General features: G+C 40.4%; 1 protein-coding gene across 24 annotated transcripts in view; it reads left to right on the top strand.

Moving 5' to 3' along the window:
• The window catches only part of PTK2 (protein tyrosine kinase 2), a 359,211-nt gene that overhangs the window by 121,652 nt on the left and 220,980 nt on the right, over positions 1 to 16,579 (top strand). The window contains exon 1 of one of the 24 annotated variants that reach the window (XM_065586262.1): positions 6,696 to 6,781. The exons of the other annotated variants lie outside the window; for them this stretch is intronic. The gene's annotated coding sequence lies outside the window, so the exon portion shown is untranslated. Of the gene's footprint in view, positions 1 to 6,695; positions 6,782 to 16,579 lie in introns of those variants that run through there. 24 annotated transcript variants of the gene reach the window in all.

Genomic DNA, 16,579 nt, shown 5'->3' with positions numbered 1-16,579 from the left:
AGTCAAGCTCCTCATAAAATGGGTATGGTTTTGGCCAGTTGCCCAAGGTGCAGTTCTTGTCCCTGGTTTTCCAGTACTCACCGTTGAGCCGCTTAATCCACTCCCTGCACCGGTCACTGGTCCGGTAAATTTGGAAAGCTGCCAACTTCTTTGCTGTTTGCTAGGATGCATGGTCATTCCTGGTACTCTTACTAAAGTCCACAATTTTACTGGACTTGCACCCAAGATTTACCAAAATCAGGGTGTGTGCCTGTGATCATGAAGCAGCACACTTGGCAAACATAGAAGGCTCTCTGGTGTGTTTGCAGATCAGTGGTAAGTAAAGTCTTTTCCAGAACAAATCATCCCAGGCAGTCACTGTCCTCTGCCTGGTCTGTGCCATGTCCCCATTGGCTGGTAGGGGAACCCAGGCCCACCCTCTACTCTGGGTTCCAGCTCAGGGGTCCACTGGTCAGCAGCCAAGCCCTGCACTGTCCTATCTTGCTGCTTTCACCCTGTATCTTTTCCTACCTTCCTAGCTTCCCGCTCCTCTGGGTTTCCAGCCTCCCAACTCCCTCCTCTCAGGGAATAACCCTGCCCTACCCTCTAGCCCCTAACACACCTCCCTTCTCTCAGGGAGTGATTGCAGTCTACTTCCCTACAAGCCCTTTTGTTGCCAACTTTCTGGCTTATATAGGCTCCTCCAGCTGAGCCTGTTTCCAATCAATTCCTGCTCCCTGGCTCCTCCTCCAGGTGTTGCCTGTGGACTTAATTGGCCCACCTGGCCACCTGAATGCCTTACAGTCCTGTGTGGACACCTCAGGGGTAAAGTGGGCTACAGATTGTTGTAATAAGCCATAAATCCACTATCTCTATTTAGTTCCTGATTTTTAATATCTAGCAAAGTTATGAATTTAAGCTCCAAGACTCATCTTTTGAAGGTGTTGCGCAGGTTTCCTTTGAAGATGAGGACTGAGAGGTCAGATATAGAGTGATCGCTTTGTGAGAAGTGTTCATCTACATGTGATATGGTGTTTTTTGTCTTCTATAATTTTTCTGGGTGAGTTTGAGCGTGTAGTGATTGTCTGGTTTCATCCACATTTAGTGCTAACAACACATGGTGATAGGCACACGTATGACCTGCGGATCTTGAAAGGAGTGGAGTGTGCTGATCATTGTAGCAGTGGAAGTATGTCTACAGATTTTGCATATGTTACTCTGGCAGGGTCAGGTGCTGCTTTGAGTTGGAGTGTGTGGAGCTTTCTGCTGGTGATGAGCTTGGAGAGGTTGGCCGGTTGTTTGAAGGCCAGAAGAGGGGGTTCAAGAAAGATTTCTTTCAGGATGTGGTCCCCTAATTGTATACAGGATTGAAAGAAAGATTATGTAAGACTAGAGACGGGTCCAAGTTGTGAAGTAGGAATCTCTACGAAATGTGATTTGGTTTTGGAGGGAAGAAGCATGAGTGCTATGCTCCAACTCAGCAGTCTGTTCTACTCTTGGGCAGAGAAAATAGTCTCAGAACCCATCATTAAAACTGGGTTCAGTAAATATTCAGCATATTAAGAAGAGAAATCCTCTATGTCCCTGTTCTCTTTAGCTGTATGATTTCTTCTAGCTAACAATAGATTAACATCTTTTAACAAGTACTAATTTGAAGCTTAAAAATCTTGTTGCTTACTAAAATACATGTGTGTTGCTCTTTGATTATGGGGCTTTGTTGTAGCAGTCTCTGATATAAAGCTCCAAGGATTGTTTTAATTGGAAGTGGGATTTTACATTTTAAAGGGGGAAAAAACCAAAATGGTGTTTATTTCTGCACTTTCTAAAAGGAATTGAAAGGAAATGGGATAGGCAGGTGTGGGTAGAAATGAGTTATAATAGTTTATGGAGGTGCTTTGTTTAGATCAAGGCTTTTTAATTGATTACCAGCTGCTGCCTCTGCAAATGGGTAGATAGTAGTGCACAATTACATGTTTCGTCATTATGACATGGAAGAAGAATTAGTTTTTATTTCTGTGAAGAGAATTAAATAGAAAAAAATAGCAGGTTTAATGTGGCAGCTTTAGCTTCTTGAAAACGTGTGTGTGTGTGTGTGTGTGTGTGTGTGTGTGTGTATTGCAAACTCTTCAGGGTAGAGACCATAGTTTATTTGTGGGTATATAATAGTGTATAGCACAATGCAGCTCCAGTCAGGGCTGGTGGTGGTAGGGATCACCCTGACACAAATAAATAATAATATATGTGTGGATGTGTATCTCTCTAGGCATTATATCACCGCCCTGTTTATCCTTGTTGAAGTGATCCTGACAGCATTCCTATGAGATGGGGAAGTATTATCCTCATTTTACACTGTGAAACTGAGATCATGTGATTTACCCAAAGTCACATGAAGTCTGTCGCAGAGTTGGGAATTGTACCCAGGTATTGTGAGTTCTAGTCCAATATCTCTAATACCAATCCTTGGTCTCTTAATAATTTTTTCTGATATTGGGTTGCTTTTCTGGAGGTTTGCATTAAAACCATAAACTGGTTTTAAAATTTAAATTTAAAAACTGGTTAGTTAACAAATTGGTTAAAAGTTTTTGTTGTTGTTTTTTCTTAAAGGTTTGTTTTATGTTTATTCATTCAAGCAAAAGTCTGACTGAAGTGATCTTGACTTATTCTGTTATATTCTTTGGCTCAGAAGTCTTAACTCTTTCCTCTCACGATCAATCGTCCCTTCTTTCTTCTCGCCATACAGAAATCAGTTATATTTTTCACTGAATATATTAAGGCTTGTTTAATGAAACCGTATTAAATACAGGTAAGCCCAAATATGAAATAGTTTGAGTAAAATACATTGACTGCTATGAGAGATGAATCTTTCCTTTTTAATTCCCTTTTTCTTTCTTCTCCCCTCCCCCACAACCATACATACAAAACACATATTCCAGAGTAATAACCTTATGAGTCAGTTCAGTGAAAGTTTTCCTAACTTAGATGTGTATTCAGTATTTTTCACTGTTCTGCAAAATTAGGGTTGTAAAACCTCTAGAAGGTAAACAGAAACAAATATTTTACCTATTGCTGTTGCTCTCTCTCAAAGTGAAATTTGAAACTATTACTATATTAGGATTACAGTATTGCCTACAACATGTTAAGTTCTTCTTAATATTTATTAGCTGCCAAAGAATTTACAAATCAAAAATAAGGTAAGTCCCAGGTTGGTGTAATAGAAAAGATGGGAGATGAGGTTTGAGGGTAATAATGATAGGAACAGGAATTGCATATACTAGCTATAAAATTATGTTCACACCATACACACAGAGACAAAAAGTACTCCCTGCTCGAAGCTGCAGTGTTACACTGCTTTATTTCTTAGAGTTCAGAATGATAACGCAGAAGAACCCAAAACCAGAGAGAGAGAGAGAGCTGGCTTATCCCTAAAACAGAGGCACAATTCAATCCACTTTACTCTAGGGTGACTTTCTCCATACTGACTCTGATTATATAGTTCTACACAGCACCCCTTAACCTGCAAGTAGGACCCAGAACCATCCCCTCTGCGCGCACACACTCTTAAAGTGATAGTTTGCAATTCCAGCACATTCCTCAATACAACACAATAATTTGCATGTCTGAAATGAAAAGAATGTTTGTTTTGTTTTTTAAAATATTCATAAATCAGGTTTATGTGCTTGTGGGAGAATCAGACAGACAGAGGATGGAGGCTGGCATTGTTGGAGCCAAGAGGCCAGAGGCCAGTGAGTTAGTGTACAATAGTAATGTGCAGTCCCTACTCCAGAGTGGTTGTGTGAAAATAAAGAATACGGATTATGATGGAAACCTGGTTGTGGCTTTAACTGTAATCCAGCCATCATCCTATTTTCTGTAGCTTTGATACATCCAAATTGTAGACATCAAAGCAGAAAAAAATGTGTTATGTAGTGGAAGTGGGAAAATCTGTCTTTGTCAAACATACGGCCCTGTGACGTTGTGCAGTCTATATGGTTTTATAAAAATATAAGTGAATATAATGTAACTGGGATATGCTTCATGCAAAAGGTCTCTTGTAAGGTATCATTACAAAGCTCATAATCTACTGAGTGTGATCATCCTATCTGTAGAAATGTACCACTCTTGTATCTAAAACTAGAACTATAAAACATAACTCTGAGGGCCTATTGTAATTATGTAAAGTGTGGGCCATTAAGGATGGTTTGGAATCTTGATGACTCCCATTGTCTGCAGATGGCTGTATTTACCTGTGAGTCTTCCTGTATATGTGTGTGCTGGCAAGTGAGTAATGAAGTCTTGCAGTGACATGTGATCATGTCACCTGAACTGGAATCCATCTTTAACCTGGTGCTTTTCCAGTGAAGGGGGGTGGAAACCCGGAGGGACAAAGGGTTCCCGCCTTATGCAAAAGATATATAAAGGAGTGGAAGAGAACAAAGGAGAGAGGAGCCATCATGAAGAATCCCCTAGCTGTCACCTGAGCTGCAACAAGAGCTGTACCAGGGGAAAGAATTGTGCCCAGGCCTGGAAGGTGTCCAGTCTGAGAAAAAACTTACTGAAGCATCTCTGAGGGTGAGATTATCTGTATTCAGTGTGATTAGGCATAGATTTGCGCATTTTATTTTATTTTGCTTGGTGACTTACTTTGTTCTGTCTGTTACTACTTTGAACCACTTAAATCCTACTGTCTGTATTTAATAAAATCACTTTTTATTTAGTAATTTACTCAGAGTATGTATTAATACCTGAGGGAGCAAACAACTCTGCATATCTCTCTATCAGTGTTATAGAGGGCGAACAATTTATGAGGTTGACTGCATAAGCTTTATGCAGGGTAAAACGGATTTATCTGGGTTTAGATAACTCCATTGGGAGTTGGGCATCTGAGTGCTAAAGACAAGCACACTACTGTGAGCTGTTTTCAGGTAAACTTGCAGCTTTGGGACAAGTGATTCAGACCCTGGGTCTGTGTCTGGAGCCAGACGGGAGTGTCTGGCTCAGCAAGACAGGGTACTGGAGTCCTGAGCTGGCAGGGAAAACAGGAACTGGGGTAGTCTTGGTACATTGGGTGGCAGCTCCCAAGGAGGTTTCTGTGATCCAACCCGTCACAGGCCCCCTATATGATTTTCCACCAATCTCCACTTTGATATCCAAGGTTAGACAGGATAAGGCCAGAATGATCCTATAGTTTCTTATTGGCCTCTGATCTTGGTTAAATATTATGCCCTTGACCTAACAGCTAGATGTGATACAAGTTTGGGAGAGCAGTGCAGCAGTTTTTCAAATAAAACAGTTGAAGCACCTTATTCCCACCATTCAGGGAGGATACTGCTTGACAGTACCTTACTGTGGGCTCCATGCTGGCACATACTCAAAGAAGAAAGAATGGTTGCTTACGCTAAGAGTAACTGTGGTTCTTCAAGGTATAGTGGTCAGTGCGGAAACCATATTCCCTCTATCCCTGCATTTTGGAGTCCTCAGCAACATGGGCTTTGAATCGTTAGGGAACTGACAGATGGTCACACTGTCCAACCGTTTATGCCCTCGTATGGGAGCGTGTGGATGCACAGGATACATGTGTGGCCCCAACAGACATGGCTACATGTCTACAGTAGGATCTGTACTGACAACTTTTTGAAGAACCACATTTTTGTAAGATAAGTAATTGTTCTTTCTCAACTCTGCCACTGTGTGACGTTGGGCTAGTCACCACTCTGTGCCTGGTTTCCTCATCTGTAGAATAGGGTTAATTATATTTACCCATTTTTGAGATCTTTGGTTGAAAAGAGCTATATGAGTGCTAAATATTAAAATGATTAATCATTTGGCTAACATTATTATTTATTTCCATTAATGCCTAGTGTGTGCTACATATTGTGCAAACATATAAGAAGGCACAGTCCCTGTCCTGAAGAGCTTACAGTCTTAACAAAGAAATGCATTAGAAATTTGTATTTTGATTTCCTTTGTTTTCGCTTGTGCTAACTAAGGGGTCGATAGCTATGGACTAACGGCCTCCTATTGTATTCTGTGTCTGCAGATGTCAAACGGATTGACCAGACAGCCATTAGGACCTTTCTCTCGTTAATAATCTGAGCTTGGGAAGTGCCTTTTAAACATGTTGCCCAAGGGGAGCTAAGAGTTAAACATGCTGTTCTGTTTTTCACATGGAAATGGCAGTTTTCGGTGTCTGGGCCACCATTGAAGCATCATAGAATCTGGGTATATAAAGACCTATTGATCATCCTTTCCATTTAAAAAAAAAGTATGTGTGTTGTTCATTTGAACACTTCAAGGAAAACCAAGTGTTTTCAATATGAACTGTTAGAGCCACAAAGGAGGAATGATTACCAGGAGCATAGTATTCTGTGTATGGTGGTGTGTGACACTATTGCTATAGCTAATTTTTTTTTTTTACCCTAGAAATTCCTGCTCTTTAGAGAACTAGTAACTCAGCAATATTAGTTTGCATCAGGCTTAAAATTAAAATGCTGTACGAGTTCTGAATGCCAAGCAGAATTTTTATTTTTATAAAACCTAGTGTAATTTAGTTTAGTCAAGTTTTATTGGGAGATCTGGAAAAATAATTTTGTTTTAATAGTTTTCACTTTTTTTGCTTGAACTAAAATAGAATCAACTCTAAAAATGTTACAGGTTATTAGTTTATAATAGGCTGTTTTCATTCTACATGAATGATAGCTGTTATTGTGTATTTTTAGAACAGACTACTCAGTGTGTATACTGCAAGTGTACATGTTTATAAAATTCTGAGGAGACCACTGATTTCTGTGAAAAATTGACTAAGGTTAGTGACATAAATCAGAGACAAAAACTGCGTGTTAAGAGTTAAAGTTGAGAGCACACATCAGTAATATAGAATAAAATACATAACAGGGATGGCATAATTATCTCAGAACCAAGCCTTATAAATCTAGAAAAGTCAGAGTTAATGTTAAATGTAAAAGAGATCCAAACATGTTAAGAAATGGAAATGCATCTTTATGGTAACTGGTTTCTTTTTTCTACCAATTCCCCTAGGGAGGGTTCTTGCTCTTGTCTCTGTGAAGATGATTTGGATTACCTGCCACCATTTTGCACTAATTTACCTTTTATATTTTGAGTGTTTATGGTACTTTCAGAGCACAGTTCTTCAATTTGTTCCACAGAGTGCTGCTTAGAAGACCATCTTGAGCTGTTTAGGAAATTTATAGAACAAAGCCAATATGTGTTGTAAAGAAAACTGACTTCAGGTTCAGATGGTTTACTTTGCCAGTTTATTTTGTCACCTTCATGGTTGGGGATGTTGCCAGGATATGATGTGACTTGAAAGCATATAATATTACATTTATTTTTAACTAGATTCTGTAGAAAATTTAGAACCTCTGCCACTCATTTCCTTGTGATTTATTTAAGAAATGTATATTCCCACTATTCTCAATGACTTGCACATCCTATAAAAGTAGACAACAAATAAGAGATGCAAAAATGAGATTACTTGTATTTTATTACGGTGGTATCTGGGCAGCTCAATGAAGGTTCAGGGCCTCATAGTGCTATCTGCTGTGCAGACAGATAAAAAGACAGTCCCCGGCGCAGAGAATTTACAGTCTAGATGTCGGACAGGATGTGACAGCTAGACAAAATACACAGGATGGGAGTGGGTTGGAGGATGAAGTAACAAATAGTACAGAGTTTAGAAGGAAAATGGAAGTCTCAGCTTGCCAGTAGCCTAACTAGTGCCAGACAGTATCTGTTGAAGCAATAGTGTATCAGGTAAGTCATAATTTGATTAAAATATGATTCATCTGGCAGAGTTAAGAATTTTTTCTTCAAAAGACAAATTTCAAGGGGACTATGGGCAAAGTTAGTATGGTTACCTGAACTCCGTGGAGATATGAAAGCAAACTAAGTAGTGAGAATTAACCATTCACGTTCTTCAAAATTAGTATCTTTTTTGCAGAGGAAAACGAAATCTGAGCCTAACTGGATACCTTGTACTAATTAAAGTTAATTGACATTGGTTTCCTTGTGTTCCCTGCTCAGTGGATAACTAAAATCATTGGTGCAACTCCAAAGTATGGTACTTGCAAATGGAAATTGGTGCCAACTCCAGAGGGAGTTGCTGAGTAGTGTAGAGCAAGAAATAAGAGGACAGTAAAACTGGGTTAAACTAAATGTTTAAGAAATGTCAGTAGTTAGTCCTGTGGGATTATTCTGCCAGGGGAGGGGGACATTTTGAGAGTCAAGAGATATTTAACACTTACTTCTTCATATCAAATGGTTAGTAAATGTTAATCCAAAGTACAAAGCCTTTTGGCCAGTTGTGTCAACGCTATTTAAATATTCATTTCTCAAAATCTATTTTAGTCCCAAAATACAATGCTCAATACACATATTCGGTGAATAATAAATCGGTGACAGCTAACACTTAGCAAAGGTGGCATACCAGCCATTGAAGTAGCCTGGCTCAGCATAAAAATATATAAATGAATGTGTCTAGTTTAATAAAGATTTAAATTAGTTTGGGGCTTGTACGAACTTATAAATAGATTTTTGCCACGATGGGACTTGTTAAATTTAGGACAAATGCATGATTAACATGTGCATTGTGTAGTGATCATAGTGCTTCAGAGCTGCCTGCTCTGAATAGCTGTCTCGTAGTCCCCCAGAATATTAAATCACCCAAAGTATTCATACCAAGGAAATGCAGAAATCTTTATCCTGAGGTTTTTGTGGGTAACTTGTACTGCTAAATCTCTGTTGATATTGTGACTAATTATTTGTAGTATCTTTACAAGTCTGCTTATTACAATTTGCAAAACATTTAACTGAAAAAGTGAATACAGTAAATCATTTGTCTGAATCATTGTCAGGTAAAATGAATTTGAAGATACAATCTGTATTTAGGCAATAGGCTCAGAACACAATGGGCAGCTGAATTCTGATTAACGGTGCTATTCTTTAATTTATTTAAAAATGCCATACAGTGAATCATTCAGTGAGTCATTCAGGTGAAGTTTAAATTAATGCTTTAAAACAAATTATAAAATGCAAGCAAACTCTTTTTTTGGTGTGGTGGTGATGGGAAGGCTCTGCAATTTCTGGATAGACATATGAATTAAAGCTATTATTATACCTTGCTGTGGTACAGATCTCTCTTTTTTTTTTTTTTAAACAAAAACCATTGGCTACTAGCATTGGCTGAACAAAAAATATGGTAGATTACTTTTTCAAAAGCCCACTGAGGAATAATGGGGACATAACAGTATTCAAGTACATAAAAGGTTGTTCTTTTTAACATCTGAGGATAGGACAAGAAGCAGTGGGCTTAAATTGCAGCAAGGCCAGTTTAGGTCGGACATTAGGAAAAACTTTCCAGCTGTCAGGGTAGTTAAGCACTGAAATAAATTGCCCTAAGGAGGTTGTGGAATCTGTGCCTAATTTGCTCTTAAAAATCTCCAATGACAAACTCCGGTCAGGGATGGTCTAGATAATACTTAGTCCTGCCTTGAGTGCAGGGGATTGGACTAGAAGACTTCTCAAGGTCCCTTCCAGTCCTACGATTCTAAAATTCTTGAAGTAAGTGATATGAAGTAAAGTTACTGAAATCCTGCTGATACGCTGCTTATGATAACTGCTCTGAAGGCAATAAGTGAGCATGAAAGAACAGCCATTTTTTCTCCGTGTCTTTCCCTGGCTTTATTCCTAACTTTAAAAAATAAATAAAATAACATAAACTAGACCCTTTAGAAGTGTCTCATCCTCAAATCTTGACCAACTTTTTATGTTGTCTTGATGCTATCAGGTCTGCTGCTGTACTTTTTTCTGCTTACCGCTCATCTTTGTCCTATATTAAATACACATTCAAAATGAAACCCTTACCCTTCCACCAAGTATGTGAACTCTTACTTCTCTGATTCACTCCCTTCTCTTTCCAGCCAGATGGCTCAAAACACATTAAACCAGGCCCACAGTAGAGTCAGACTCTGACCAAAACCAGCCACGCCACCCTTCCACTCTTGCCTCAAGACCATCAATTCTCCTCCCCCAACCCCCACCCCTGGACCATTAAATCCACCATTTGGAGCCCAGGTTTCAAAACAAAACTTCACTCCTTCCCTTCAGATGACCTGCTTGCAGGCTACTCAATACCTGGACAACTTCCTGATAATCTGTCTGTGCCTCTTCCATGGTACCAAAAAGAGCTCTTCTAAGAGCTTCCTGAGTGACAAATCTTCCACAGTAGCAGCAGAGAGGCTTAGAATTTAATGTCCATCAAAACCAAATTATTTCCTAGTGTTTTTTCCTCTAGGGAAAATTTGAGGAAACGTGGTCGGGCAGTGTGGGGAAGTTTTCAAGTAGGCATTGTCTTCCTATGTTGTACTTCCTACATGGACAGCCTGAATCTTTCATTCCTTGGTACTTCACACCAGTACTAAAATCACATAACACACCCCAACACAATTGCAACTTGCTACTATTTATTTAATGCTATAAATGGCGGAGCTTACAGGGACGTTGTCCCTTGGTGGATGCCAGTCACTGAATCCTAGGGTTGCCAGATGTCTGGTTTTCAACTGGAAAGTCCAGTTGAAAAGGGGACCTGGCAGTTCCCGGTCACCGGAGTAAACATGATCAGCCTCCTTGCCGAGAGGTGGGAAGAGTAGCAGCTGCAGCTGCTTGCAGAGAACTGGTTGGCTCCCAGACCTGGCTGCAGCCTCTCCAGCAGAGAGGTAGGTACTGCCGCTTAGGGTTGCCAACTTTCTATTTGCAGAAAACCAAACACCCTTGCCCTGCTCCCTCCCCGAGGCCACGCCCCCCACTCACTCCATCCCCCCTCCCCGCATCGCTCACTCTCCCCCACCCTCGCTCACTCACTCATTTTCACTGGGCTGGGGTAGGGAGTTGGGGTGCAAGAGGGAGTGAGGGCTCTGACTGGGGGTGTGGGCTCTGGGGTGGGGCCGGGAATGAGGGGTTTGGGATGCAGGAGGGGGCTCCAGGCTGGGGGATGGGGCCGAGGGGTTCGGAGTGTGGGAGAGGACTCTAGGCTGGGGCAGGGGGTTGGAGTGTGGGAGTGGGTACGGGCTCTGGGCTGCGGGTGCAGACTGCAGAGTGGGGTCACAAATCAGGGGTTCAGGGTGCGGAAGGAGGCTCTAGGCTGAGGGCAAGGGATTGAGAGTGCAGGAGGGAGCTCCGGGCTGAGGCAGAGGGGCTCAGAATGCAGGAGGGGGCTGGGGTATGGGAGAAGATGAAGGCTCTGTCTGGGAGTGCGGGCTCTGGGGTGGGGCTGGGGATGAGGGGTTTCGGGTGCGGGCTCAGGGCTGGAGCAGAGGGTTGGGGTGTGGGAGAGAGTTCGGGGTGTGGGCTCTGGGTGGCACTTACCTCAGGCGGCTCCCGGATGCGGCCGGCATGTCCCTCTGGCTCCTAGGCGCAGGGGCGGCCAGGTGGCTCCGGGCGCTGCCCCCGCCTGCAGGCACCGCCCCCGCAGCTCCCACTCGCCAGCGCTCAGGGCGGGGCAGTGCGCCGAGCCCCTGTGGCCATCCCTGCACGTAGGAGTCTGAGGGACATGCTGGTCACTTCCGAGAGCCACGGAATCTGCCTTAGCCCCACTGCAGGTGGCCAACCGGACTTTTAAAGGCCCGGTCAGCACCACCAGGGTCCCTTTTGGTATCTAATAACACATAGAGAACATAATAACACATAGAAAAGAGAGGGGATGGGCCTTTAACCAAATTAGAGGAAGATTTTAAAACTTTTTTTTTTTTTTTTGGATATTAGTGATGGTGGTACTTCTCACTTAAGGTACATGCATGGAAACCTGTTTAACCCTCACTTAAATCAGTTTAATTTAGTAATTTACTAGTACATGCTAAACAAGGGTTAAAGTGCATGTACGTTAGGGGTGAGCTGTTTAACTACATAGACTTCAAATTAATTTAGTTAAGACTGTACAGCTTTTCTAATACAGACAAGCCCTAAGTATTAGAATACAATTGCAAATAGATGCACATTGGGTAAATGTCAATATGTATTTGTATAATACCACACTGAATCTGCTCATTAGGTTTGCTTCATTTGAGTGTGCAATCAGTTTTCTCTTTTAAAAAGAAACAAAGACTCTGAGAAGGTATTTGGGGAAAGCCTACCTATAGAAGAGGTGAGACATTTAATGAATGCTCCTAAGGCTAGATGTTTTTTCTACATGATTTTTCTGTGGAGAATTTTGTTGTAGAAAGGAATCAAGTGTGAAAAAAAAGTTTTCCAAAAGGCAAAGAACAAATATTTGTTTTAAACCTCTCATTATGTTCTGCGTCTCATGAATCAGCACCATCTTGCTCAATCAGACCAGCTTCCTGAGAGGGGGGAGTGAGCGATGGGGGTGGGGCAGAAGGAGCGAGCAGGGGGTGTGTCTTGGGAAGAGTTGGGGTGGAGTCTCGGGAAGATGTTGGCCAGGGGCAGGGCCCCGGGGGAAGAGGTGGGGCAGGGTGTTCGGTTTTCAGCAATTAAAAGTTGGCAACCCTACTGAATCCTAGTGGGGCCCTCAGTGGCTCCCAGATCTCCATCCAGGATTTGTGTACACGGGGCATTTTCCAAACAAGTAACATTCTTGGTGGAAGCACTTTAAGACCTATACTTTTCGTGGGTCTAGCAATAGAAATCCACAGATAGCATTATACTCCCAGCCCATGAGGCAAGGAGGTAAAAAGAATAGGCAAGCAAAACCAGAATAAAAGCAGCAGCCTGCCCACTTTTTCGTCTGTCTGTAAAATTCTTTGCACAATGTAGAATAACAAAAAATATAGGATACCTGCCACATTCTTGAGAGGATGAGGGAAAAGAAGTAGAATAACAAAAGCAGTTATCAGAAGGCAATTGTTTGTTTTCAACTGATTGCTTTTTCTCCCATCCTACATCTTGAATTTCTGACTCGAAAGTGGATGTAGCAAGATTTGTGATTGAAGAAAGAGGGACACTGTGACAAAAGCAAATGCACCTTTACCTCCCCAAGGGTAGATGAATGCATGGTTAGTGACTGTGTAGAGAGAAGCAATTCAGAGTACCTCTGTGTAACACTGCTCATTAAATGGTCATTAAAACTGTTCAAGAACCTTCTTAGCTTGGGACCAAAGGAGAACTTGCATTCAGATAGATGGGTGGTGGAAGGAGTCATCTGTGTGTAAAATCCCATGCAGACTATTCAGAGTTTTGATTTTCTATCATAGAATAGTATTATTACAAATATCTCTGAATTCCAATTAAGATTCACACTCACCTTTAGGGTTTAGACACACAACTTAATACATTCAGGCTAAACTATTGTAGGGTTTAATAGTGCATATGAAAAAATTGGACAACTTTTTGTTTTTTATGAAATGACACATTTTCTTTCAGATACAGGTGACACATAACACAATCTTGATCACTTAGAGGAACCAATATCTTTACTCAGTACAGGAAATTTAGAGTATGACTAAAACTGTAACAAGTAACCGGATACATTTTCATGTCAGTACTCAGAAGGGAGAAGCTTGATAAAGTTGAGTGCAACAACTTTACATTATCACCTATGTCTGAAGTGAAACTACTGTGTTTTCTAGGGTGTAGTACATTATTTCTGGTCAATATTTCATTTTTTTCCTCATTTTGAATACAATAACTTAAACTGTTTTGCTGGTACAGCAGCAACACATTTCTACCAGACCTTCATTTGTGTCTGTTGCATTAGCAATGCAGATAATCTAAAAGTTTAGTTTCCTCTCAATAACTTTAAAAATTTGTCATCTAAAAGTAACTTAGAGGGCTTTGTAAAAGACTTTGAACATGGCAACAGAAAGAAATGAAGTCTGAATCTTGATTATAGCTGTGAAGAGGCAGGTGATTAGATTTTTAAGGGAGAAATGAATTCCATAGTTTTGAAGTGAAATGGCAGTCGTTTCTCTGAAATGTGACCTAGCAGGGGCATAAACTCATATATCTGAACATCTTCAAACCTAAGGTGGGAATCAGAGGATAGAAATAATTTTTATTATAATCTGTATAGATCTTTGTGAGACATTCAAGCGTTAATATGCAGTTGCAGTGTGAAGAATGACAAAAAGGTGGTTCAAATAGTATTTGAACATACAAACAGGACATTCTGGGCCATCTACCCTTCTTTGTACAACAGATATTAAACCAATATAGTCCCAGTTTCGTGCCTCTTCTAATTATTATCGAATTGACTCAAATTCATCAATATGATTATTGGAAAAGAAAAGATTTCTCTGAAAGAAAGCCCATTAAACGACCACCGTACCTACTCTATTTGTATTAATCATTTTTAAATCAATTGAAACGATTGATTTAATAATTTTTTTAATTGTCTTAACTCTGTGACCCACATTGCTAGGAAATCCTTAAATCAAAGCACTAAGTCTTGATAGTGAGTTACATAACACTGAGCTTTATTGATCATGTCTGCACTGTGTGATTATTCACAAGCACTGACTCTGTCCATGACCTACTCCTCTGGGAATAAGCAGTTCACAAAGGCTAGGATGAAGTGCATAAGAGGAAGATTGTGGTTTTGGTTGAGGCGGAAACGGTCTCTGGAAATGAGGTTCCAGAAAGGATTAGACTAATTCAGTCTTATCGCTTTTAGGGCATGCAGAAAGATGTATTCTTGGAAAATACCCTCCTAATGTAACCAGAATGCTGATGATGATGATTTGCTTTGTTGTTGTTTTTATTAATCCTATAAGCAGGGAAAGTAAGAGGAGCAGAAGAATCCAGATAGTCCACTAGGCACCTCATTGTATACTGATTTACCTGGGAAAGGCTTAGGTACTACCTTTCTGGACATTCTAGAAAATATGAAGTCAGCTATAATAGAATGTAGCCATCCTCTATTCCCCCCATACCCATGTGACACCCCCCAAGCCATGCACACACTTTGAGCACTGTGGCAGAGTTGGATAAATCACCTGGCAATGACCTGCTGCATGATTTGATAAAAATCGAAACATCTCAGCAGGGCTACTTGATGCTAACAGTCCAGGGACTCTGCTTCTTGATGATCCATTTTTCTCCTCTCTCTGCTCCATTCTAACATGTTGGTAGGATATTGAGAAATATTAGTGTTGCTGTCTAAAGAACCAGGAATTTGGAGAATAGGACTTTTACCTAAAACATTGCAGATCTTGGACAAGAGGACAGGATAGCTAGGCACACAACTTCAAATCCAAATGAGAGTGACTAGCATAATTGTAGACATGTCAGCCTTGATATTGTCCCATTCTAAAATATGGATACATTCGTTAATAAAATACTATGGAAATATGTCTCCATTTGTGCTTCAGGTGATTTTTCATCCTTAGTAACTTAGTAGTTTTTCTGTTGAATACAAAGAGGGCTGAATTCGCACTGTAAACCAAAGATCTGTCGGGGGAATGCAAAAACCAAGGCAGTTTTGAGTTTATACGAGTACAAATAAGCATATAATGCTGGTAATCTTATCTTTCTTTATAACTTAAAATAGCCAAACAAATGTTTTATAAACATTTTAACTGTTTTTGGGTTACATCCAACAGTACACTACTGGACTTTAGCGCAGGGCAAAGTCTTACAGCCACATTATAAGCTCTTGAAAATAGGGGGCTGGTTTAATGGAAATGTTAATAGACCCATAATAAGAAATGTAACGTGTTGCTATAATTTAAAACCTATCAGAATTATTGCCCTTTTGGCACCTAATAAAAGAGGAAGTTTAGGTTTTTAAACAAAATTACAATGAATCATAAAACGATTGAATTGTTATTAAAAACTGCTTTCTTATTTTTGGAATACTTTCTGTCAATCTTGGTTAACTCTCCAAAACATAGCCTTATACTGTGAAGCTTTCAATAGTCCGTGTAGTTGAAAGACAAAGTTAATGGCAGATTCTCTTACATTTGGTAGCACTTGGCTGTTCAGTGTAAGTAAAGGTTTCAGAATTTGGCCTTACATTATTCGACCAAGGTCTGTCAGCTAAGAATAGAACCCAGCTGTCCTTACTCTCCATCCTTCTAGTCAGTAAACTTAAGAATATAGGTTTTCCTGAGATACCACAGTTTAGCAGCGGCTTCTAGGGTATATATATATTTTAATTTTCTTCCCTGCTTTTACTAGTGACCTTCCTCAAAACAAATTTGTGCATATAACCAGAAGACAAAAAAGTAAAATATCCTGCATATTTGCCCACAATTCAGTCACTTGTCCTTCAGAAGAGTGTTCTGAAGTGCTTTCAAAGCTCGCATGAATTTCTCTAAATCCTATCCTCATATGAAACAGTAGTGGCTCTGATATACATCATTATTTCCCATTCTCTGGGACTGAAAACTCATTAGCATTTAATGATGAGGTAAAGAGTATTGTTAGAATTGGAGGGCTGTATCCTCAGATGTCTTTGCAGTCTGCATAAGAGGCAATTCAACAAGCTATGTTAGTCTGCGGTTGGATAAATAGGAAGAGGGGGTTGGAATTGTAGCCGCTTTCTTGATGGAGGGCATATGTCTACCATTTGTTACTCAAGCTGGTTTTCAAGCTGCAAATCATGTCTGATTCGCATCTGCTCATGGCTGACTTA

The sequence above is a fragment of the Chrysemys picta genome, chromosome 2 (assembly GCF_011386835.1).
Source record: "Chrysemys picta bellii isolate R12L10 chromosome 2, ASM1138683v2, whole genome shotgun sequence".
NCBI classification, from domain to species: domain Eukaryota; kingdom Metazoa; phylum Chordata; order Testudines; family Emydidae; genus Chrysemys; species Chrysemys picta.
This window is presented reverse-complemented; position numbering and strand designations above follow the sequence as displayed.